The sequence below is a fragment of the Macrotis lagotis genome, chromosome 5 (assembly GCF_037893015.1).
Source record: "Macrotis lagotis isolate mMagLag1 chromosome 5, bilby.v1.9.chrom.fasta, whole genome shotgun sequence".
NCBI classification, from domain to species: Eukaryota; Metazoa; Chordata; class Mammalia; order Peramelemorphia; family Peramelidae; genus Macrotis; species Macrotis lagotis.
This window is the reverse complement of record NC_133662.1, coordinates 271,659,995-271,686,678: the sequence shown is the minus strand read 5'-3', so window position 1 is coordinate 271,686,678 and position 26,684 is coordinate 271,659,995.

Sequence of the window (26,684 nt, the reverse complement as noted above, 5' to 3'; positions counted from 1 at the left end):
TCTGCTTGGTTGTTGCTCCACAGACCACTGTTTGTGGTTTGTCTTTGCCCATTAGACTATAAGCTCTCTGAGGGCAGGAACATCAGTGAACACACTGCCTGCCCCACAGAAGGGGCTTAATACATGTTCCTGGGATTGAATTGAACACCAGTTGCCAGGCCTCATGGCAAACGGCCTCCGCAAGATGATTTTGTGAGAGTTTTTGCTTCATTTTTTAGTTGACAAACACTTGTTTTCTCTCTCCCACCTCATCCCCAATAGGAAAACAACAAAGAAAGCTCTCTGAATAAACATGCAGACCCAAGCAAACCCCCTTCTCACAATGGGCACCTTTGCACTCTGCCCCCTGAGCCCCTCACCTTTCTCTCTGGGGGAGGCACCAAGGTAGGCCCTTCATGGCTCCTTCCACCTGGTCCTTGCCTGGATCAGGCCTCATCAGTCTTTCAGTCTGGTTGTTGAGTTCTATCTTATCCTCCATCAGTCAGTTAGTAACCAATCAGCATGAGTGCCTACTGGCTATGCCAGCCGCGAGATACCGAGATACCAAGGGGGTTCTAGTAGGGAAACCACCCGCAGACCAAATCTAGACAAAACCAATAGAGAAAATAAGCAGAGGGCAGGGAGGGGGGCGGAGAAAGACCTGAAGGAGAGCAAGAAATCCCACCCACCCCCACTCCAGCAGCCAAGACGAGGGGGCAGAGATCTCCATGCACAGGGAATAGCCAAAAAACACACCCAAAGATGGAAGGTGGAGCATCTTGGGTGAGGAGGAACAAGGAAGGGACATGACCCTGGATCACAGGGTACAAGGGGTGAAGGTCAGAGGAGAGCAGGAAGGTAGAAGAAACCTCTCTGAGCTCAAATCCAGCCTCAGACCCTTCCTAATCTGGTGACCCTGGGCAAGTCACTTCACCCTCTTTGTCTTAGTTTCTTCATCTGTAAGATGAGTCAGGCAAGGACATGGCAAACCCTCCACTCTTTCTGCCAAGAAAACCCCGAACAAGTCCCAGAGAGTCAGACAAGCCTGAAGTAACTAAACAACATTGTTTATATATGGCTTCCTTTTTTCTAAAATTATCCCCTTCAGCATTTCTTTTGCTACAATGACATCCACCACATTCCTTTGCCATCTTTGGTTCAGACATTCATTCCCCCGGATGATGGCTTCCACTTGGTTTCCAGATAAACTTTCAGAGTTCAAGAATGACAGTTCACCTGCCAGTGAGCTCCAATGCCTCATTGCCTCTAAAGGACAGTGTCAGTGTTTGCAGTCTCTGGGAGAGAGGCTGTCACCAAGTAGGTGACATGCTGTGGTTGGAGTTGAACCCAGGTCCTCTCTGTATGATCAGAATTGATGCTCTGCCTCTGGTCAGATGGTCTTCCCAGAAGTGGAAAAAACCAGAGTGGAAGAAAACCACCTGTTTAGTTCCACATATCAATTAGTATTCTCAGCATCTCCCCATGTAGGGATGTTGGGGAGGAAAAACAAGACAACCATCAGGAACACCGCCCCTTCCCCCAGCATTTCTTTGGCCTTCCTAAGCCTCAGGAAGCTGGCTGGCCAATCTTTGAATATACAGAAGGTTTTGCTGTTTACAAAGAGGTTCTCAGATGATGGCAACTGGGCTGTTGTTGAAATGGCCTCAAATAGGCACCTGATGGAAAGTCATGGATGAGGACATGGGCTCCATAAATGGTACATCACAGGGATTCAGAGGAGCCACCACAACTAGTTGAGGGGACCTGAAGGTCTGGCTCCGATATCTGTGGAGAAAAGGAAAGGGGGACATTTGCTTGGAACAAGGAGCATAGAATTGAAGCCTTGGCCACCATGCGAGAGTGGATGGTGGAGAGTGCATGAGTGCAAACCTCTGAAAGCATGGCTACACTTCAGGGAGACCCCACTTCATATAGCTTCTGGTCAGGACCCTGAGGAAGGGGGAGGCAGAAGGGATTTCTCATGCTGGGATCACTGGAAATTGCTCTGGCAGAACCCTTCTCTCTTCATGACTCAATTCCCTGGGCCAGGATTTAAACTCAGCAACTCTGACTGCAGGTTGAGTGTTCTTGCACCTACGATGTCTTGCTGCCTTCTTACTATTACTAGCCCTTTGGTATAGTCAAGGACAAATGATTGAAGGGTGAGTTGCTCAATTATGTTTTAATAGAGTGAGGGCTCTACTGGGCAAGGCGTCCTTCTCACTTGTCTCTCCCAGAATCACTTTATCTCTGGGCTCCAGCATTGTTCCCATTTTATAGATGAGTAGACTGAGGCAGAGAGAGGAAGTAACTTGCTGGAGACCATCTACTGGGGTGCCAGAGGCAAGATTAGAATCCCTTTCAGAAAGCTTCCCTGATTCTGTGTCCAAGGATGGTCTTCCTGTGAGCCCACTAGAAGTGGAGTCAGTCACCCAGGTCTGTTTGGGTTCAGAGTGAGAAAAGGTCAGTATTGATTTGAGCCACTTAGAGAAGGCTTTGTCCTAGTGAGATCTTCGGGGGACTCGGAGGGGTGAAGAGGAGGGAGAAGAGGCAGCACACCTGGAAGGTCCTGCTTGGTCCTTTTACCAGGCGGTGGGCTCCCTGTGGGGTAGGAGTCGGGGAGAGAAAAGCGAACTCCAAACATCTGGTGGGGTGGGGGGACACTGGATACTCCAGGACAGTCAGGGCCACCTTCTCCCGGCTCCTCCCAGGCCCTGCCAAACTGTTCTGGGACCTGACCAATGCTTCCTACTTAGTGGCCATGAACTGCCTGCCCAGAGGAAATCAACAGGAGCTCCCTGGGACCAGGGAAGGCTCCCATGAGGCTTCCTGGCTATCTCTTCACTCTCTGGTCTCTATCAACAGCCCCTTGGAAGAGAAGCTGTGGAGAATCAGGAGCAGAGACCAGGCCGTGTGGGGAGGTTTGGAGCCTGGAGTGGAGGCAGCAACCTTGGGGAGGTCAATCAGCAGGCATGGTCAAGGATCAGATCCTGGGGCAGAAAAGGGACCGGGACCAAGCAGCAAGGAGAGAAATCCTGAGCTGGGAAGACGACCAGCTATGGACAATCCTGCTGGGCCTCAGTGAACCCAGATAAGGACCCTGGACAGGAAATGAATCCCTCTCTCCTCTGACCCTCCTTTTCCCTAGGCTGCAAGTTTGGGGGGGAGGGGGGATGTTCAGGGTTCCCCTAGCTATTCCCAACGATCTAAAACAAGAACAAGGAAGGATAGGACAGGATTCAAAGTGAATGTCTCCGGGTATTTGATCTTGTTTCCTTGGTTATTTTTTTTTATTGAAGGCAATGGGGTTAAGTGGATTGCCCAAGGTCACACAGCTAGGTAGTTATTAAATATCTGAGGCCGAATTTGAACTCAGGTCCTCCTGACTCCAGAGCTGGTGCTCTATCCACTGTGTCACCTGGCTGCACCTCTTGGTCATTTTTTCTTTGTCCAATCACAGGAAGATAGCATAATAACTCTGAGTCTAAATAGGCAGTGAGTAGAGAGAGAGGGTGGAGGCCCTCAGGTGGGCAGCGGAGTAAGTGAGCTTTATTTGTTGCGATTGATTCTTCCATAGGAAAGAGCTTGTCTCTGGCCTGCTCTAAAGCACTGGTTCTCAAACATTTTGGTTTCCAGACACCTTTCCCCTATTCAAAATGGAGGATCTTCCCCCAAAGCATTTATTTACATGGGTTGTGTCCGTCGGTGGTTAGTATATATTGGGGAGAGTTGATATTTATACATATATAATATAGAGAAAATATAAATATATATGTATATTTGTATTCATATATATGTACATTTTGTGTATATGTGACAGAGCACCAGGCCTGGAGTCAGGAAGGACTAAGTCCACTCTAGCTTCAAATTCTTACTAACTGTGTGGCCTTGGGTAAGTCACTGAACCCTGTTTGCCTCAGTTTCCTCATCTGTAAAATGAGCTAGAGAAGGAAATGGTATCTTTGCTAAGAAAGCCTTAAATGGGGTCACAAAGAGTCACACACAACTGAAAAACAACAAGAAAATCTGTTGTTTACCATACTTGAAATTCAAAACATCTTGGCATGCTCATAGAAAGGGTTTTGACCCCACAGATTCCCTAAAAGGGTCTCCGGTCTCCCCAGACTTTGAGAACCAAGGCTTTAAGGAAAAAGTGCTAAGACTGGGTCCTGGGTCGGGGGCTCAGGTACACCACCACCTGGTAGACAAGCTAGATATTGCACTCCCTTGCAGGATAATTCACATGGTGACATGCTGGCTGGCTGTAGGCTTAAAGAAACTAGCAGGATCTTGCCCAGTGCTCTCAGTATGCAGTTGAGGCTTAATAAATGGTTATAATTAGTAGTTTTCCTTCAATCTCGAAGAAGACCATGATGTCATAACATGCATGTAATTTGGATTAACGTGAGGGGATGCTGTGCCAAGACACCAGCCTCACCATCTTCTCCAGAACACAATGTATTTATGAATAGAATGAGTGAATGTGGAGACAAATGATTGAATGAATGAATTTTTATTATCTGGTCTGGGACTCTTAGTTTCCCTTTTCTACATTCCCAAGTCTGTTCCTGCATAAGTAACCTCTCCTGCCCTTTGGTATACCCACTCCCACCAAGGGCAAAATACCCCATAGTGGAGGCACAGAAGCTAAAGGGAGGGTGAGCCGCCTTGCTTCTCCCAAGCTTCCAGAGAGCCTTCATCCCAGGCTAACCTCAGTGGGAGTGTCTGAAGGACAGCCCCATCCCTAGCCCCCCACTCTCAGCTCCAAATTGCACAGGAAATGGTAGATCAAGTTTCTTCCACAAAATTCAGCAGAGGAAACAAAAATGGCCCCAGAATGGTCTCCAGAGGCTTCATCCCCCCACACACATGTTTTCCAGTGAGCTGCAGCCCGCACACACTCCCACAGATAACCGCACTTTGGGTAACAAGAACTGGAAGAGTCACCACAGAAATGTGGGGAGGGAGGGAGTGGAGGTGAAGATGTTCTCAGGAAAGGCCCCAGAGTGGATGCGCAGCAGCTTGGATCCTTCTGTGGCCAAATGGTGAGTCATGAGGAGAGGAGGCCCCTTGGAGGTGAGCAGAGCCAAGCTCCCCCACCCTGCTTCCAGGCCTCCAGTCAGCATTGGAGCCTATATTGACAGGAAACACAGGATTCTCATGGTCCCCCCAGTACTGGACAAAGCATAGCATCACCGGGCCAATGGGAAACCTCTCTAGCATTTACCCAAGCTCCCCCCCCCGCCATGCCTCCTTTCCAAACCAGGGCTTCTGCAACTACACATCAAACCAGACTGGGAAAGGGCAGGGCACAGGATCCACATCCACTAGAAAAACCAATGAAAGCTTGGACCCTAGACACCACAGCAGGGGCTGATTATCCCAGGACTAGGCCTATGTGGACATGAGTCTAAGAAAGTTCCTAAACTACAAGTTCAGTCCAGTGAGGAAAAGGTCAGGAAGAGGTCTTTGAGGCTGAAGGGTGAAGGCTTTGGACCCCAAATCCATGGGACTGTTAAAGGTTTGGCTCATTCCAATAAGGAGGTGAATGTGGAGTGGTGGGGGAGGTAGAAAGCATAATAGAAGAAGCTCTTCCAATGGGTGTCCATTGCCCCCACTTTGATCTCACAAGTTCTAGAAGGTTACCTGGAAAAAGGATGACTGTTTGGGCTCCAGGTCCAGTTACCCATCAGAGAGGGAGGGTTGGGAGGGACCCCAGAGATGACCATGGAGGCAATTTTATTGGATGGGGGGGGACACCAAGTGACTTCCCACCCTGGGCCAGGGTAGCCTGGCCTGGCAGAGAAACGAACTGATCAAGATGGCCTCCAAGTCTTCTAGCAATTCATTTTACACCTGAGAAAGCTGAGGCCTGGCGCAGGGTGTCATGCCTAGAGTCAGGATCAGGGATGTCTTCTGATTCAAATACAAACCCACATGGACAAGCATCGCCCCTGTGATCCGGTGGGTGAATCTGGGTTCATTGAGACTGTCCCTAGAGGGGGCAGATGGGGATTCACCAGCATTTTCTCTGCCTCTCACCTCCTACACCAATCCTCTCCTGCCTGAAGGCCTCAAGGGAGCAGCTGAGCTGTCCTCATTCACCCCAGCTCCATTTCCTGGCCCAGGTTCCACTGTCAAGTGAGATAAGGCCTCAAAAAAAAATCCCAGAGCACTCTAGTTTGGGGAGTGTCATCTGGGGAGAATGTGAAAAAACAATCTTCAAACGAGATCTTCCCAAACAAGCATCTACAAGGAGAAAAAGAAAAATTTTGACTTCACTCCATTTCCAAAATTCACCCTGAACTTTTGACTGAACCAACACCTCTTGCCTTGGATCCTTACTAGTTGGGCAAGCATGTTCAGGCAGTGTTTCCTCTCTGGGCCTCAGTGGTGCCCTCTGTAAAATGGGGACCACAGTCTCTTTATTATCCAACTCTCAGGGCTATTTAGAGGGACCCATGAAATAATGGGTGGGAGCTTCTTAAGAGTATCGCCAAAGGCTGGCCCAAGGCCGAAGAGGCACTTTGAGCAGGAAAGAAGGTCTGGGGGATGAAGAGAGTTGACAGAATTGGCCATTCTGAAGGCAATTCTACATGGGGATCACATCACTCCCCCATGCAACTTTGTAAGTCTTAAAATGTCCCCAAATGTCCCTCTTATTATGGTGGCTCCTTATCCCAATAGCAGCTCGATGAAACAAGTCCCAGTCAGATTTCTAAATCCCACTTCATCACGGTGATGATCTTCTTATTAACTTCAAAAACATGACTTCGGTGTCCAAATCAGTGTCCCAGCAAAGTCCCAAGCAAGAGCCGCAGCTAGGATGAAGCCACTGGCACGGCATCTGGAATGTCAGCCTCCCGGGGACAGACCCCCTGCCCCTCTGCGGTCATTCTCTGTCCCCTCCACCTCCAATTGCTCCAGGTTAGGACTCTACCCATCCCAGCTCTGCAGCATCATCCTAAGTGTCCACACCCCTTCTCTAGGTCTGCCTGCCCTCCACTCTCCTACCCCCACCAATCCCTGAATGTGCTTTGCATCCCTCCCCGTCCCCTGCCTCCTTTGCCCCAGACACTGGAATTCCTCCTCCCAGCTCTGCCCCAATCTCTTCTCCTGCCACGTATCCAAGGCACTCCTAGGTCTTATCACTTAGATGTTCCCCTACAACCTGGAATATAGCATCATCCAAACTATCCAAAACCTCTTCCCTGCCCCACCAAAAGCTGGCTATTCTCCCAGTAGGCCAGGCCAACAAAATCTTTGACTGCCCCTCCGCCAAGCCCCTGGTTCAGATGGCAATCAATGAAGCCCCAAGGCTTGCCAGCACTCCCTCTAGAAGGCCCTTTCCAGGTGCATCTGCCTTCTTGTCCCAGAATACCAGTCCCATACAGAGACTCCTAACATTTGAGTATCACAGCATCCAAACTGTCCTTTCTCATTGCCCTCCCATCTCTTCATCTCCTCTGTTACCAGTGGGAAGAGGTCAAAGGTTTCCAGAGAACACTGAGTCCCAAGATGAGAAAAAGAGGCAAGGTATCCTCCCCTTCTCTGGCTCTCTGCCTCTCTGCCTCTCTGCCTCTCTTATTCTTTCTCCAACTCTTTTATTGCTCTCTCTCTCTCTCTCTCTCTCTCTCTCTCTCTCTCTCTCTCTCTCTCTCTCTCTCTCTCTCCCTGTCCTAGATGGAAATAGAGATCTTTGGACAGGTCTAGCTGCCCTTCTGCCTCATAATGATTGGACCTACTGCCAAATTGGAGCCTTCACACACATCTATTTCTAAACATCTTTAAACATCTTTAAATAAAATTATTCATCCCTTTGAGCTGGACTCTGACCACTCATCAGCCAAGAGGTCCGTGGATGAAGGCAGGGCTGGGGGAGAACTGATGCACTGATCCTCTACCTTTATTAAGATATTAAACAACAAAGATGACAGGTGTGACTCGGGGACTCTGTTCCATGGATCCAAGAGGCTTTATATGTGGAAGCCAAGTCTCCTAGTTCACTGACATTAAAATGAGGCTACCTCCTCCATGCCCATCTCCTGCAGTAGTGTAGATATACACAAAGAAGCTTCCCATCAGCCGCACTGACCTGAGCCTCCAAGCTGGCAGATGCTGCCAACCTGAAACCCACTTCTAGGTACCTAGACTGCTGCTTGGGGGGAGGGGCACTATAGTGGCACCATGAATGTGCTCCCTAGGCAAACCAGAGGTGCAGACCAGGCATTGACCTGTGGCATTGAAATGGTAGCACATGAGATACCTGGGGAACCCTACCTTGGACCCTTGGCACATCTAGACTAGCTCTGCCTCCAAAGCCTTTTCTCCCTGGAGCACATGACTTGGACTGTGCCTTCCTTGCCTCCTTTGGGAAGCCCTCTTGCTCTGCTCCTGTTCACCAACCCTGGGCACTCCCCACTGGTGACTTGTTGGTACTCTGGTCTCTACATCGTTTCCCTTGACCTGCGCCAACACATTAACTTCAAATCTGAAGGCCCATTTCTCATGCCTCTCCCTGGGCTTCAGGCCTGGATCTCCAACTACTGGGCAGTCGCCCCTCCATTACTTCAGACTCTACATGGTCACACTACACTCACCACCTCCCCACCCCACCCCCCACATGTAAACCCACCCTGCGGCCCTATTGCCATCAATGGCCCAACCATTCTGGCTCTCTCCTCTCTCTTATTCTCTCTCTATAGCTCAGTCCTTCCTTCCTCTCTCGCCTCTCCAAGCTTCTCTTCCATTGCCCAGCAGATTTCTTACCCTAGAGGTTCCTCCACACCTACAGCCTCCTCCTCCAATTGGTGAGTTCCTTCCAGAACCTCCACTGTGAGGAAGTTGGTCCAACCCTGCTCACTCCCTCATGACTCTGGGGCTTCACCAGGGACCCACTCGGTGGGGGCATCACCTTCCCCCCACCCCTAGTCTTTTAAATGGCCTGTCCTTAGAAGGTAAGGTCCCTGAGGGCAGGGACTGTCTTTCTAGTGTGTTTAGGAAAGGAAGAGGCACTAAGAGCCTGCTAAGTGCTTTATCTTTAGCCATCTCTTACCAGCCAAATGGTACAGTTGGGTGAGTCCTAAATTTAGAGTCAATGGACCAGAGTCCAAATTCCAACTTTGCAACTTATGTTACCTAAGAGACCTTGGGCAACTCACTTCTCTGGCCTCATTTTCCTCCCCTGTGAAACTAAGCAAAGGGTCTAGATGCCCCTTCCAGGCCCTCTGGTTCTTAGTCCAGAATGTAGCTGCTGCACATACATTGGTGGGCACTAGACATAGATTAGGATCCCCAAGGATCCCAGAGGCCTGGGGTCCAGTCTAAGCCATGGGAGGGGATGTGCCCTCTCAAGCTCCTCCCAAAGAGCATCTCTCTCAGTTTTCTGAAAAGTCTGAAAAATTGGAGGATAGAGCTCCCAGGGAGACCCAGGGCTGGCTGCCCTCTGATCTCCCTGATGGGGCTCATTTCCACATAGATTCTGGCCCCCCACAGACCTGGGGCTCCCCAGTGGTACCTCCTGCAAATCTGGAATCCTGGCCTGACCCAAGGACATCCCTGAAGGCAGGCCAGAGCTCTGGCACCCATTCTGAGGCCTTACCAAAGTTTACAAACTGTGGCAGAAAGGACTGAACTGGTGAGGGTTTGCAGAATCCTCCCAGCTCCCCCAAGTCCTGTCAGCTGGAAGCTGAGGGCTCTTACTCAAGGCCACCTCCCACTCCCCCCACCCCCCACTGTCCTCAGGGTTCCTTGGAAGCCTTTTGGGCCAAAAATGTGTACAAGCAAGAAGTCAGACCAGGAGGCCCTGAGAGAGAGCCAGTCCTGGGGAGGGCAAAATGAAGGGCCTGGGTCACAAGGGCAAAGGCCACACCTACTATATAGAAGGCCCTGCCTTGGTCTGCCATGTGCCAGGCCTGACCCAGACACCCTACAGAGGGGCAAAGGCAGGCAGAGACAAGGACACAGAAAAAATGAGGTAAGTGCTAGAGGAGAGGTGCCAAAACCATAGCGAGATCCCTTTCACCTGGAGCCATTGTCAGAGGTTGTCTGGAGGAGCTCCCACTGGGACAGGCCCAGAAGCACAAACTGAGCTTGGGGGAGTAGTTTTAATGTAAATAGGTGGGGGTGAGAGTTGGGGCTGGACTCTGGATCAAGATAACATGGTGCTGGATGTCCTTGGCGTCTTTGATGTCTGACCATGCTCTAGGCGTTCCACAGCCTACTTCAACCACCTTCATGGCTATTGGAACAAACTGATCTCATCCTCCTATTCCTCAAGGGGGAAGTCTTCCCAGGCTTGGGTTAACTCAGGACAGGCTTGAGACCCTTGGTGACCCTCAACCTGGTCAGTGTACATTGTTTCCCCAGGTGTGACCACTACCCAAGCTATGGGTTCTGGGAGCCACAGATGGCTGAATCAGCTGGACACCAAAGGTGGAAGGGCAGCCCTGAGAGGTCATAGTGAGGCTGGCCTTCAGATGAGTCATGGAAGCAGTCCACTGCTTTCCAACCTAGCAGGGCCCACTAGAGGTTGGACTGTTCCCCAGGGGCCTCCATCTCATCCACCTTGGCAATTCAGTTCATTTTAATGAACATGAATGCAGATGCAACCTTAAACAGAGGGTCAAAGTAAATCCTCAAGGCATCTACCTCTCCTCCTCACTCCAAGTTCTCTCCATTGCCCCAACCACCACCCCTGACCCTTCACTGGGGTGATGGGGGAAAATATTGTTGATGGTCTGAACAAATACATGCCCTTCAACTTCAGCCATGATGCTTATAGGCCCCTAAAAAGGCCTCCACCAGGGCCCAGATTCCCCAAGGTTATCTGAGGGGTATAACTGCTCAGGGCCATCAAACTAGAATCTGGCACCTGGTCTCCCCCTTCCATCCGTCAGAAGCTCCACTTTCCTGAGCATATCCCTCTAGGGGAAAGAAAGGTTTAGCCATAGTGATGGGGGATGAGTCCTGCTCCATGGATCCATGGGAGAGGGGTTACCACCTCCCCTTCCTGGAAGTCAGCTCACCTTCATTAATACATCCCAAGACTGAAGTAGAGCCTTTCCCCCCCTCCATTCTGAACCAAGAATAATGGAAGGAAGAAGAATGTGACAAAGAGACAATCTACCAATAAGCCCTCTCCCAGAGGGGAGGGGGCTGCCATGGGAAGTGATGACTCCCTTCTTGAAGCCCTCCAAATTATGGCACCATGGTCTTTCAATGGGGAAATCAGAGAGGGAATTCTGTTTCAGATTCAAACTGGATTAGATGGCCTCAAAAGTCCCATTCTGGGGCTGAGATCCCAAGCATTTATGGTCAACTCTGCCTCAGGCTGGACCAGCTGAGCCCAGAGGCCCCCTGAAAATCTTTCCCAGAAATGGAGTGTTTTGAAGACTCAGACATCTGGGAATCAAAGAACCAGTAAGAATATGAGTTGACTCGATGCCAAAACTAAGAGAGGACTTCCAGAGAAAGAGACCAGCCCCATGGATTCTGCTTGGCCCGTGTTCACATTCAGTACATAATCTGACATCCTTCTGATATTATTTCTGAGGAGGTGTGGGGGATATGTTGGCCCAGACATCACTAAAGTCAATTCCTTAGACTGCTACAAAATCCAACCCAGTCTTCCAAGCCCATTTCAACAGTTCCATTCTTTTCTGCACTTGACAATGACTTGCGGGACTTCCCCTCCCAGGACAAACACGTTCTCCTTCTTCCTATAGATCTATGATTTATGAACATGCCATTCTCGGATTCAGAATAGGTAAGCTGTTTGGCAGCCAGAAAAACCTGGACTTGTTCGAGAAAACTGCTCCCAGAAAAAAATATCCTTGGCTGAAGTTGGACAGATTTTTCTCGAGACTAAAATGGATAATATTCTAATTTTATAGACATCTGGAAAGAATGGATGAGGACAGGAGGTCAGATTGAGCTTTAAGTACAAGCAATTGGAAAAGGGAAAAGAGGACACGCTAGGAAGAGATCAGACCTAGAGTCGACTCCTTGTCTTACCCATCAGAACCTCCCACTCTTCCTGAGATGACAATAAATGCCAATTATAAACTCTTGATCATTCATTCCATGACCAATAGGGTCATGCTCTATTTATCTAAGAAAATCATGATCCCATTTGGGCCCCACTTCCACCATTCCTATGAATAATGTAGCATCTCTAGAGACCTTCTCTGCCTCAGATGCCCAGTGTGTGAAAATGACCGGAACCCCAGCCTTTCTGGCCCTTCGGTCATCTCTCTAACCACTGTTCCTTGTCATCTCTCTTTTCCACATATATTACAGCCATCATAATGGCTATTTGGTAGACTGCCCCATGCACACTATTGGCAGGAGTTGGGATGGACCTGAGGAATAAGACACAGAATCCCAAAGGAAAGTGTTAGTGAGTCTTGTCAGCCAGGGAATATGGGGCAACATAGCTTGGAGCTCCCCATAGTTTGGAGCCAGAGTTTGTGGGTTCAGTCAAGGACCCAGAGCAAGAGTTCATAACCCTCTTGTTCTGGAACCCTCAGGCAGTGTCCAGTGAAGCCTTAGAATCACATTTTCAAATAATAGAAGGAAATATCAAATTCCAATTAGAGACTAATAAAAATAGTTTTTTTTTTCTAATCCAGGTTCATGGAGCCCCTTCAAGTCTGTCCATGAACCTTTGAATTGGACAAACTCAGGTTTCCATTCCATTGCTTCATGGTCTTGGAAGGCCACAATAGAAGAGTCAGTGAGCAATATCATAAAAACAGTTAATGGGCCATGGGCCTCCCACACTGGGGAGGGTCAGCAACAGCTTAAAAGTACCAGCTGTTCCAGGTTCTATTGCTCTAGTCTATTGAAACCAGGCCATGTAATGGACACCTACTATATACAGAAAGACATGCAATGACCCCATTGGAAGGGAACCAATAGATTGGAGAGTCCAATCCCATTATTTTGCAGAGTAAGAAAGTGAGCCAGTCAGAAAGGAGAAATGATTTGCCTGAGGTCACACAGGTAGTGTGTGACTGAAATGGAACTAAAATCCATTTCTCTTCCCCCCCATTCAGAGGTTTTCCTGTGGTAGGGAGATCCCAGGTAATCAGTCCACAGTCTAGACACTAGATGATGGGCAGTAGGGACGGCATGGGCAGCCAAGACAAGGAAAGAGGGTGCTGTGTTCTTAGAAAGGAGGCATTGAAAAGGAAAAGAGAATGATTCCACACTTTTATTCTTAAGCAAAAACCTTTTACTGGAACAATGGCTTACTACAGGTACTGGAAAGAATGTTCACATACAAAAAATGAATCTCCAATGGATGAATATCCATCCCTTTTAAGGACCAGGGACAGGAGGGAAGATAGTTGGGAGGGTGAGACTTGTCACACTCCCACATGTTCCAACCATGGTAATATGGAAGGAGCTTCCTTTAAAAACTTAAGGACACTCAATGAGCTAAGGTAGAGAATTCAAGGCCCATGAGCCAGGTCATCTTGAGGGCATTGTAAATGGTGACACCAATTGTCCCCGCCTCCTTTTCCTGAAAGCAGAACCCAACCAATGAATTCATCCCCAGGCAAACCATGAGGCTCCCCCGCCCCAGAAAGGTTGGGAGCTTAGCCTGACTTCTTTCCATGAGATTTATTGTCCTTGGATGGGGCTGCTCATCCAATATGATCAGCTCTGGGCAGGCTCTTGGAACAGACTACCAGACCAGGTTCTGGATGGGAGGGCAAAGAGAAAGTACCAGCACTTGGTCTCTGCTCTTCTGGTCTCTCACACCTCTTTGGGGTTGGGGAGACAAGAGGGGTGGAGAGGAAAGAGAGGAAAAACCTAGGAAAAGTTGTTCTGAAGTAATTCATACCTACTCAGAAAGGAAATGAAGAGGAGGGTTTATAAAGCTGCCAAAAGGAGGCCTTCGGACATTACCCTGATAGCCCCCTTTCCTCTCTTGACTGGAGAAGACTAGAGGGCATGTACTCCCAGGAGGTCTCCCATCCTTGGCTCTGTGGTTCACTAGCACCTCTGACCTGTGTAAAAACTGGAAATCCTCCTCAGGAGAATCTCCAAGAGGAACCTGAGAATGGGGAAGTGGCAAAGACTCCAAAGGGGTCCAGCTGATTATTGTACAATGACTCACTTGCCCCTGATAGACCCCAGGACATTAGTAGGAATTAGGAGTTTCCAGGATCCAGAAAACTTACAAAGGAGCACATGGATTCATGGTTAACAAAGCCCAGCTGCTGACTCTCAGAAATGAGTCATCACGTGGGACTCACATCTGGAATTCCTTAGAGCCCCTGAAATGTGTGGACGAAGAAGACAGATGCCGGAAAAAGAGAGGCCTTGTCCCATATGCCAGGCATGGGCCCCTCCTCCATGGCCCTCAGTTAGGCAAGGGTTAGATCATGTCTTAAATCAGACTCATGGAAATGTGGAGTATTAGTGACCCAATTAGAGACAGATTTGTTAATCACCTTCACCATCCAAGTAGGGGTTGAAGTTTTGCTTTCCTGTTTCCCCTTGCTTTATATGTGTGCCTACACACACACACACACACACACACACACACACACACACACACCAAATGAATATGAACCATGTAGGAATATGGCACAACTAAATTACTCCCCCCCCAAAAAAATAACTTTTTAATTTAGAATATATTTTGTACACAATATTGATGGACATATTCTTTCTGCCAATAGAATGGAAGCTCCCTGAGGGCAGAGATTTGATCTCTTTCAATTTATTCACTTCACACCTAAGATCTGCCTCTTCCCTAATGATTCACTCAGAGATCTCTGATCAAGGCCACCAAGACAAATGGCTGTAACTAAAGGTCTGGCCATTGACATATGACTCAGGACACATCTGAGGATCCCTTACCTCTTTGCACCACAGTTTCGATCAATCGATCAACAAATTGTATGAAGCTTAGCACTAGTGGATGGAGTTGCTACTGTCACATTACAAGGATCCGTCTTTCAAAATCTCTCTGATTCTCCCTGATTGGCCAACAATAAGTCCCAGCCCAAGCCTCATCTGATCACCATTTGGCCTCTGAAGACTCAGAGTGGTGCACATAGCAATTGTTTCTGTGTTAGCTAGAAACTCTGAGGAACTTCTCTACCCAGATTGATTTTTCTTTTTGTTTTGTTTTGTTTTTTGCTCTTGGGTTTTTTGAGGAGTTGTTTTTGTTTGGGGGGTGAAGAATTAAAGAGATCATTTTTGGCCTCATTTCTTACCTAACCTTACTCATTGAATGGGCATTGACTCAGTCAAACTGAGACTTGGGAAAGACTTTAACTTAAAAAGACCAAGACCTCCCATAGCATCAGGGCCATCTCCAGTCACCCTGATCCATATCTGGCCACTGGACCCAGATGATTCTGAAAGAGAAAGTGATGCTGCTAACTTTGTACAGCACCTCCTCACTTAAATCCAAATGATTTGTATATCATGGTGGCACCTTCCTGATGTCATGGTCCTCTTTGAGAACAAAAAGTGTCCTCCCATGGGGCACAATGCCTCTAAAACTTAATAGATAAACTTCCAAAAGTGCCATGAAAAAAATTCATTCATGGCCCTATCAATATTCAGTGTAGAAGAGAAGAGGCGGGAGAGGCTAGGTGGCACAGTGGATAGAGCACCGGCCCTGGAGTCAGGAGTACCTGAGTTCAAACCCAGCCTCAGACACTTAATAATTACCTAGCTGTGTGGCCTTGGGCAAGCCACTTAATCCCATTGCCTTGAAAAAACCTAAAAAAAGAAGAGAAGAGGCAGAAAACCTCTGAAGGCAAAGAACCTGGGTTCAAAACTGATCTTTGATACTTGGTAACCAGTAACCTTTGAGACTAATCCCCTCACTTCCCCGGACCTCCATTTCCTCTGGCCTAGATAATGTCTGAGGTCCCTTATGGCTCATCATTATTCAGTCATGTCCAACTCTTCATGACCCTCTCTGGGGTTTTCTTGGCAGGGATACTGGAGTGGTTTTCCATTTCCTTCTCCAACTCATTTTACAGATGAGGAAATGGAAACAACTAGGGGAAAATGACTTGCCCAGGGTCTCATAGCTAATAAATATCTGAGGTTGACTTTGAACCCATGAACCTGAACCTTCATAATTCTAAGACCAACACTCCATTCACTGCACCACTGAGCTGCCCTAGCTATTCCTTATAGCTGCAATCTATGAAACCTGGGGATGAACCTCTCTGAGCCTGGCCAGTCTGACTATTGGCCACAATATCCATCTGTGACCCTTCCTAGCTTGGTAGATTCTGCCAGAGCTTGGCCAGCCACTTAGCAGACAAATTTCCCCATTGCATGCCCTCCTCCAGCTGTTTGCTAGCAAACAGTAGTTCATTCTGGACCTCCTCCTCTCATACTCTGTTCTTCAAGGGCCATTTTGCCTCCTCTCCAATGACACCATGTCACTGACTTCCTCAATTCCTAGTGGGCATTCTTTTACACACTGCCCCCAAACCAATCATACTGTTCCAGGGGGATGAGGAGGCTGGAATACTCTGGATCCCATCTCAGCCTCCCCAGCTCTCCTTTTGCCTCCACTCACAATCCCTTTTGAAGCCCAGAGTCAGTCTTCCTTCCAACCTAAACATGGCAGCTGTTATAGATTAGCCTTAGGTCATCTACCTTCCTTCTCAGGGAGTTCAGCCACTGTCTCCCAACTTCAGACCAGGAGACTCCCACTTTCCAATCCTCCAAGAGCTCAACACCTTGAGGCCCAGGACTTCCCTCTTCTCTCAGGCTCAGTCAGACACTGGAATGAGTCACACAAGATAGGTCATGCACCAGATATCCCCATGGTTCACGAGGGTTCTGCCTCCTAATAAGGTGCTCTGACCTTCTCCTGCCTGCCTTCCACTCTTCCTGCCATTCACCCTCCCTGGGCTCCCTGCTTCTACGGGCTCTTTGCTTTCCGAGAAGTAAATGATCTCAACTAAGAGAACATCGGAATGCACTTAGTACAGCGCTAGCCCCTTAGCAAGGATTTTTAAAATGCTTGCTCCCTCCCCTACCCCACTTCATCAAGAATCCCAAACCCTCAGACCATTATTTCTGCCCTTCATCATCCTCTGTCTCCAATCTCAATCCAAAGAACCATTTCGTCTGTGCCCCACTGGCTCAGGGACCCTCTCCCCTGCTAAGCTCCCCTTCCTCCCTTCCCCCCTCCCTCCTGACACAGTTCTCACACCAAACCTCCCCCAGCGGCCTCCTTGTTCCTCAGCCAAAGCAGTCTAGATACATTGTAACTCTGGTGGGTCCTAACTGAGATACATTGTAACTATACATTCCGCATCCATGGGTCCTCACTGCAGCAAGGCAAGCCTTCCAACCTCCCTGATTGGTTCACTGGCTCATTCCCTGGAGAAGCTATTTTTAAGACTTATTTTCTCCTCAGGTATCTCACATTTTCTTTTTCTTTCTTTTTTCTTCTTTTCTTTTTTCTTCTTTTTTTCTCTTCTTTCTTCCTCTCTTCCTCTCTTGTTTCTTTCCTCTCTTCTCTCTCGCCCCCTCTCTATATCTCTTTTCCTCCTTCCCTTCACCCTCTCTCTGTCTCTCCTCTCTTCCTTTCTCTCTCTGTCCCCCTCTCTCTGTATCTCCTTCCTTTTCTCTCTCTTTTTGTCTTTCTCTATCTCTGTCTCTTTCTGAGTCTGTCTCTGTCTCTCTCACATAAACACACACATACATTCTTGTCTCTCTCTGTATATCTGTGTGTGCCTCACACATCTCCTCTCTGTCTCTATCTCTTTCTCTCTGTGTTTCTGTTTTTCTCACACACATACACACAATCCTGTCCTGTGTATCTCTCTCTCTCTCACACACACACACACACACACACACACACACACACACACATACACACACTTGCCTCTATTTCTCTCTCTGTCTCTCTCTGTTCCTCCCTCTTCCCCTTCCCCTTTCTTCTCTCTCCTTTCTATCTCTTTTCCTTTGGCTTCCATAGTTTCCCCCCTCTCCTAGGTCTATGATTCTTATGGAAAATGTTCTCTGTGGGATTGGAAGAAGATACAAGGCAGGAATAATTAAAGCCCTCCTGCCCACTCCAGTCCATGGTGAATGCAACATGAAATAGCTCCATATGGCTCTCTTCCTAGCACCAAACACACAGTAGGTGCTTATTAAATAAATATTTCTTGAACTGAATTCAGTTTGTAGTGTGGATTAAAGGAAACCAAACCTCAATATAAAGCACAAAATGGTGAATTTTGGCCTTTCAGACCTGGAAAAAGAGTAGAGTTGATCAATGTGATGCCTGCCCTTTACAGAAGACACTGAGGCCAGAATGGGGAACTTGCCTGATGTCTTACAGCCATTAAGTAGTGATGGCAGGGCTCAACCACATCTCAGATTCCTAACCCATGTTCTTTCCATGCAATCTCAGGGTAATCCTTCATTTTAAGTTATACTTTAGGGAGGAGAGGGAAAAGAAGGGAGAAAGCATTTAGGTAGCTCCTACTGTATTCAGGACCTGAGCAAAGTGATATGCAGATATGAATTCATTTGATCCTTATAATCCTGTGATCCTCATTTTGCAGCTGAAGAAACTGAGGTCAGTAGCAGTTCAATGACTTGTCCAGGGTCATATAACCAGGAAGCACCTAAAACTGGATTTGAACTCAGGCCTTCCTGACTCTAGACTCCAAGCCCTTTGGTCTCAACTGTAGGCAGCAGGCAGTGCTGAGAGGCAGGCAGAGAGGCAGTGAGGTTTATACTGGAGTCAGGAGACTCATTCAAAGGCCCCTTAGAGCTTGGTCACCTCCTAAACCAGAGCTTGCTGGGACCTCAGTCAACATGGGTTCCAGACTGGTTAAAGATCCCTCTTGACCCTTCCCAGTAACTGACCACGTGAGCGGTGTGTGAAGACTCCAGCCTACTCTGAGACCTGACCTCCATGCTGCTCTCTTTTCTCCTCTATGACATGATCACATTGGACTTGATGACCTCCAGGATCCTTGTCAGCCCCAGAGCTTGACCCTGTTCAGTCACTTACTAATGGGGGACCCAGGGCAAACAAGCCCCAGTTTCCCCCTCTGTAAAATATGGCTCTCTGACTAGCTAGCCTCCAAGATCAAGGATGTCCATGCCTGGGGCCAAGCCAGAGAGGACACAAGGCAGACAGCTGCTGCTCAGCCCTTAGCTCCCAACAACCTTGGCCAGGCTCCACACAGATCAGGGCTGAGACAATGGATGAACTCTGGGCCCAAAGGAATCTGGCCATCTAGGGCCCTCACTATGGAAGTAGTTGAGCACCTGTGAACAAAAGAGGTAAAGAAATGGGAGCTGGATGATGATTAGGACTGGGGGCTTCAGAGTCCAGGGTGGGTACCCTGGAGGTAAAAACAGCATCCTCCACACAGAGTCAGCACCCTGGAAGACAGAGTCCCAGATCAAACACTAGAACCCTAGACCAGTCTGACCAGACATTGTGGAAGGGCCCTGTCTGCACCATGAATTCTCAGGATTAAGAGTATTAAAAATCATCTTGTTCACATCCAGGGTAGACAAGGTGTCTAGACAGCAGCTCACCCTGAGCCTGGGAGCCCTTAGAGGACCACAGGCTTAATTAGAACCACCAGGAGACATAGGCACCAAAATGTGGGCTGGGAAACCCCACAAGGGAAAACCCTGTTACAGGAAAGACCCCAATTTAGGATGAACATTGGTGATTTGAAGGTGAGGATGGCCAGGGGGCAAAGAAAATGGAGCCTTGCCCCCTGCAGAACAATGGAGGGGGCTTAGTCTCTGTCTCTATGTGTGTCTGCCTCACTATCTCTCTCTGCCTCTCTGTTTCTGTCTGTCTGTGTGTGTCTTCTTCCCTCCCTCCTCCCTCTCTCTTTCCTTGTCTCTCTCTGTATATGTATGTATTTGTTCACATGTAAGTCTACATATATGTAAAGTAAAAATGCTTGGGCTGAGGGGGCTGCTTTGACCAGTGGTGAGTTGCCTGTCATTATAGGCATGGGAACCCAAAGGGGAAGACTCCTTGAGCAAACCATGCCTAGAGAATGGTTTGGCCTTTCTGAGGTCCCTCAAACACCTGAGATTCTAGGACGAGTTGGTTCTGAGAACACAGGGGGCTGCCGAGGACCAAGGATCAGGGGCCAGGTCCTGAGGAAATAGTTATTTCTGGGGCACAAGGGGTAGAGGTGAACTCTCCCCCTACCCATGCTGACATTGGAGATCCTGAACCCAGCCTCTGGAGCTCCTCTCTGGCCAGAAATGGGGGCAAGGACATTATTTTAAATGAAGCTCAAACTGATGTATTTTTAAGGGATCTCATGTGTGAATATTTTATACAGAAGTTCCATCTTAAAAGCTTTGATTCTCTGCATGCTAGGGCTGAGGGGGATCCTAGACTCTGGGGAGACCCCAGTGTCAACACTGGGAGCCTAGTGGGCCACATGACTTGGACTGGCTCTGGGACCTCATCTGGTCAGGGACGGCCTGAGGGGGTTCTCCTCACCCTCCTCACCCCGGACTTGAAAGGTGTGCCCAGGGTCACATGATCCATCTGGAGCCTCAAAGGCCCCTCTGCCCCTGTGCTATGAGGCAGCACTCTGAGCAAGTCTCTGAGCCTCAGTTTCCTCTGCTATGAAATGGAAGCAGGGAAGTAGGAGCAGAGGGGACTTTGAGTTCCTCTGAACTCAAAAGAATCTAAGAGCTGTTGGCTTCTCTTTGGGCTTCTTCCCATCCATGCTGCTCCAGACCATCCCCCACAGGCCCCAGGCCCTCTTGTTTCTCAGGCCTACCCCTTCCAAGTGTGCATGAACTCTTCGACACCCGTCCTGCAGATCCCAACAGCAATAATACTTCTAAAGGACTGTCTCCTTGAGAAGCCTCTTCAGGTCTGGAGAGCAGGAAGGCCTGGCCTTTTCATCTTAGCTCATCTTCTAAGGCTCACGCCTCCTCATTCCTCTTACCCTCAGTTTACTTCCCTTTTTATATACACTTGTCAACAGTAACATCAACAGAGACACAAAGAGAGCTTTTGATAAGCCCCTGCTGTTGGATTCCCCACAGAGACATGTAAAGAAACCAGAAGCAGCCACATAGAATGGAGGCTTGCATTCTCTTGCCCTGCACAGCTCCCACCCCCCAAACCTCCTAATCAGCACCCCAAGATTCATCCAGTCAGACTCTGGCTGGATAGTCCTTCAGAACCTGGATCTAAACCAGAATGATTTCAATTTTCATTTGATTTCACAGTCACGAGGCTGGATTTCAACCCAAAATACAAGTTTGATTTTCTCTGTTAAATCAAAACCATTTTGAGGGAGGTTGAGACTGAGGTTTTTGAATTTCCTGCCCGGAAGCCTTTGATTTTGTCTTCTGCTGGAAGTGCCTTTGGCAGACCTCTGGGAGCCAAGTAATTGTTCAGTTTTCTTCTTATTGGGCAGCCCAGACTTTGCAGGGTCCCCCATTTCAGTCTTCTCACAAGAGCCTGGGTACCCTCAGAGGCCAGAATCACTAGGGCCTGCCTACTCATCTCCTAGGGGATTTGGTCCAAGTCAGAGACTACTTTGGGATGCTTCCATTTATGGATAGGATACTCACCCAAATGGGAACAGACTAATGCTTCTCTGTGGGAGTGGGGCAGCCAAGAGCAGAGGCTGCTTTGGGGGCTGACATTGGAATTAGGGTGTGCACGGATATGTGGGTCATCTAGAAGCCAAACCAAAGGCAGCAACCTTCAGAGGCTTCTCAGAAGACAGAGTCAGGGAGGTTTGTCTAACTGGCTGCCAAGACATGGTGGACGGTCCATATCTCTGTGGGTGAACAATTAGCCAGACCCAAGAGAGCCATGAAGGGCAAAGCCAGGGAAGATAATGGAGGAGAAGACAGAATTATAATCCAGAAGGATCCCAATAAGCTGGAGCCACATGCCACAAGCCAACTTAACAGGAATCTAGGTCAGCTTCAGCTTTGCTTCAGTTTATGGCACGAATACAAAATAGAAGAAATGTGGTTAGATAACAGTCGATGAGAGGAACAATCTGCTTGTTTTTGTAGAGAATGAGCTTGAGATGAGGCAGCGGGGAGACACGGCCGCCAAGAAAGATGAGGAACTGAGGCTGTATTCCGACACTTCTGGTCCAGGACAGAGGGAGAAACAGAGGAGAGGCAGGAGAGGAGGCTGAGTCCCAAGACCAGTACAGTGGCCAGGATGGCTGGAAGAGAGAGGACAGGAGGGGAGTGATGGGCAAACATCAGAAGAAGAAAAGCAAAGATATTTATGCTTGCTGCTGGGGGGCCACAGGCCACAAGCCCTGGGGCTACAGGCTGCCCCTGGAGCTTCCTAAGAAGGGGAGCCACCAATGAGGCCTAGACTTTGTAAGGGGGGAGGTCAGAGGAGAGAGCCAGCCTCAGAGTCTCTACCTATTGGTTTCCATTCACTTCTTCACCAGTTACCAACTTTTGCCTGTTCGTTTTAAGCCTCAGTAGCCCTGGGCTGATGTCATCACTCCTAGAGTGGATTCTGGCTTCTTGTTCTCTTTCTTCTCTCACATTATTCTGGAAGGGGCTGACAAAAGGAGTCTTGCATTCCCAGGCCTTAAAAACACATTCTTGAGTGACCCCAAGAGTCCTTTGGTGAGCTGATTCAGAGCAGAAATTCTGAAAGATTAAAATCTTGACAATCTGGCTCTGCCAGTCTATTGGCTGGCCTTGGCATCCCTCCAGAGGGCAGATATCCAACTGAAGAGGCTTCTGCCCCCGGGATGATGCCCTGGGGACAATAACTGGACCCCCTCTGCCCAGGCCTCTGGCCAGCTGTTGAAAGGAAACTGAGCACACCAAAGACCCTCTGCATTTATTGCTCACTGAAGACCCCAAAATAAATCAATAGCCAATGAATAATGAAATAAGTGGATGAATGAATGAATGGCATTTGAGCCCTTGGCTCTCCTTAGCCAGGCAGCTCCCAGCTTAAGGGAATTTCAACCAAGCAATCATTCAATCAATCAAGATTCTCATGATCAAAAGAAGTATGCAGGGGGGAGACATGTATGCAAATGTGCGGATGTGTATGCAGACACGGAGCCCAGAGGCAATTGCATAAGATTTTCAACTGGAAGGAACCTGAGCAACCATGGAGTCTAAGCCAGGCCCTAGAGCCCGGGGGTCCCTGGTCATCCAGTCTCTGTGGCAAGAGCCCTAGCAAGGTGGCCCCATCTCCAGAGGTAGCCTACTTCCCTCAAAGAGGAGAAGGAGCTGTCTGCCTTAAAGCCTTCATCTGCCTCCCCTCCCCTTCTCTTAAGTCACAGCTCCTGCTGGGCTGCCCTTAGGACTGGGCACAACCAGCTGATCCCTTTTCCCTAGGACAGTCCTTCAGGTATGGAATGCCCCTCCCTATTTGGCACAGTCTTCTCTTCCAATGGCCCTCCTAGTTGGTCCTAAGGCCCCCACTGTCCTGGCTGCACTGCATAGATGCCCTCTCCCAATCCTTGGCTGCAAAAATGAACCCAGTGGATAGGTGTGTTCTCAATCTCCAAATGGTCATTCCTTGGGTATCCTTGGCTATGGAGCCCATAGCTGCTCGGGCCTTCACTATAACCTTCACATGTTTCATCCAAATTCTGTACATGTCCATCTACATACATTCATGCACACAATCTCCCCCATTAAAGGCTAAGGTCCTTGAAGGGAGAGGCTGTTTCATAACTGTCCTTGTACCCATAGTGTCTCCCATAATGCCAGGCATGCCTAATACTAAGTCATAGGAACAGCAATGGTCCAAAACACAGATGAATGGGTGGTCTTGGTCAACAAACCATCATCTCAGCTGCCCCTAATCTCTCAGTCTCACACAAGTGAACTGCAAGTCAGTCAGCAAACATTCACAAAGAAAAGCCCCACTGCTATCTCTCCCCACAGGGATCTCACCTGCCAAAGGGGGAGACAACATGAAAGTAATGGGGTACACACACAGAAAGCTGCTAGTCTACTGTGGTCAAGGGGGAGCACCTACTGTGAAGGAGTCAGAGCTGAGTACTGGGGCCCACAATAAAAAAAGGGATGCTGGCCCTGCTCACAAGGAGTCAATGCTTGAATGGTGGAGAACCTTCCAGCACTCAACCTGTGATTCTCTGGCATAGAGAACTTCCCAGTTAGAAATGTCTCCCCTGATGTAGGGTCTGTATTAGAGAGGTGGTTGGGGCCAAAGTCCCCTGCTGGGATGCCAGAGCTCAGAGGACCCCAGAGACTGGAGAGCCCAGCCTCTTCTGATAGCAAAGGAAACTGAGGCCCAGGAAAAGAGAACACTTGCCCAGGGCCATGCAGGTAGTAAGTGAGAAGTTGGGATTTGAACCCAGGCACACTTCCCACTTACAAGTACTCTGCCTTGAACCCAGATTCTTTGTTGTCCAAGTTCAATTCTTTGCCCACAGGGTCTGACTGGTCTCCTAAGTTAGAACTGAGATTCTTCTGCCAGCATTGCCATCCTGTTATTGTTGGTGGGCTATGTGAGTCCCACCCTCCAAAGGCTCACTCTCTAGGAAAGAAAAGAAGAACAGGCATGAAGAAGGACTGGGAAGGGAGCCCAACAAAGTCCAGTCACCATTTCTAGGCTCTGCAAACTCTTGCAGCCAGTCTCCACCTGGAGCTGGCCTGGAAAGGGGGCCAGACCTGAGTCCCAGTCCTGGATCCCTAGGATTGTGGATCAAGCCTTCCCCCCACCCACATGTGAATCCCATCTTGGTGTTCATGACTTTGGGCACCCATTTGACAGATGCCTTTTAGGGATGGCAAAGAGTCATTCACATGGAAGTGCCAAGTCTCCTTCCTGCAAAGGAAGTATGGGGGCTGGGGCCTGGAGACTCAGGGCTCTGCTTAGAGAACAAGAAACTACATTCTCCTTCCAGGGTTTGCTCAGAGAGGCAAGTTCAGAGCTTTAGGCTCAGCCCACCTTACAGGAAACTCTTCCAAGGGCAACTGGTGGGGGTGCCCTGTATCCCAGAAGCTCCTGAAGTAGGTGAGGAGCCCATTTCATTTCTAGATCCTTGGGTACTGCCCATCATTAGTGAGTCCTTCCTGAGCTCTTCTTCTTGACTAGCCCCTCCTTTGCCACCTTTACTGCCCTCTTCTGCAGCATGACCCCAGGGATCTGTGTGGACCCATCTCCCTCTGAGGTTTCTCTCAGGGAGCATCCAATGAACTTAGCCCAGTGGTCTTCTTTATGTAGGTGATCCCCCCGGAGCCTCGTTAACAGCCTGGAACAGGCCCTCACCACCTCATACCTGCACCACTGCAATAGCTACAGGGCTACCTGCCTCAAGGCTCCCTCCCACTCTAGTGCATCTTCCTCCAAGATTACTAGTCTCTTTAAGAAGCATTTTTATTATAACTTCATAAGCATCACCAAGCACGAACCTTTGCATGTGTGAAAAATAATGCCAAAAGAAGACTGGATGTGAAGTGTGACCTTCTCTCCCAGGTCAGTTTTGTAATTTGACATCATAGCGACAACAGTGTGCCCTTCGTCTGTGTCCCCACCTGACCTCCCCCCACCTCCCTTTGGTGGGTTTTTTCTTTTCTTTATTTTTTATTATTGAATTTGACAAACATTGACAGGCATGAATGCCACTCTATACAAGGACTACCAGGAAAGGGGATAGTCTAGGAAGCCTGTTTTGTTTAGTTTGGGGGTTTTGAGTAAATATTAAATTGACTGTGACAGTAACAAAGCCACCAGCTCATCCACAGTCCCTGCAGAACATCCTTCAGCCTCTTCAGATGTTGTTCTAATGTCTCTTTAATGCTTCTCCTCTTTGGAGGGGTTGAATCTCCCTCTCTTTATTCCTTTACTCCTCAGTGAGTTTCCCTACCCCACCCCACCCCCCTAAAAAGAAACTCTCCCCCTTGAACCAGAAAATAGAGAAGAGCAAGTTTTGGACCTTATGGCTCTTGGGTCACCTTATCAGTGTCTGGTCTCCTTATTGAGGCTGGAACTTTCTTGAGAATGGAAACTAGTCTGGATGCTTTTTCCATCCCCCCATAGAGCCTAAAACTGATGCTTAAACAATGTCAGTTTGATTGAGGAATTCATCAACAAGCCGACAAGTTTACCAAAAAATGTTTCCTACTCTTCTGGTCCAGGCTTTTCTTGAGGGCAGGGACGATGATCCTTTTGCTTTTCTAGCCTGGTGCAGGGTTGGGACACAGTGCACGTGTTGAGTCAATCTGTCTGTGGGTCTCTCACTTCCACTCAGTGCCTTCCCAGCCTCCTTTCCGGTGACCATTGAAGGAGTGCTGGGGCAAGCTTCAGTTCATGGGTGATGCTTCTCCTAAGAGTCTCCCAATGGGCTGCTGATGACTCAGGGACCACACCAGGTAAATGAGGAGGCTGTCTAGGATGCTGCTCTCCAGGTGGCAAGATGTGATCTCAATGAGTGGAGAAGAACTACCCTTCTCTCCCCAACCATAATGACAATGGACCATGGATTACAATGTGACCTCGGGTACATTAAAAATAGAAGTCATTTCAGGGGCAAGGCAGTGGGAGGCGTGCTCCCCAGTCAACAGGGAGGAGGCAACAGAGAGGAGGCAGGATGAGTGCTGCATCCTTTCCTAGCATAGTTCAATCACCACCAATAGATAAGACCATCAAAAAGAAGATGATGCTTCTGGGATCGTTCAATGTCCAATTCCAAGGCAAAATGTGAAATGACATT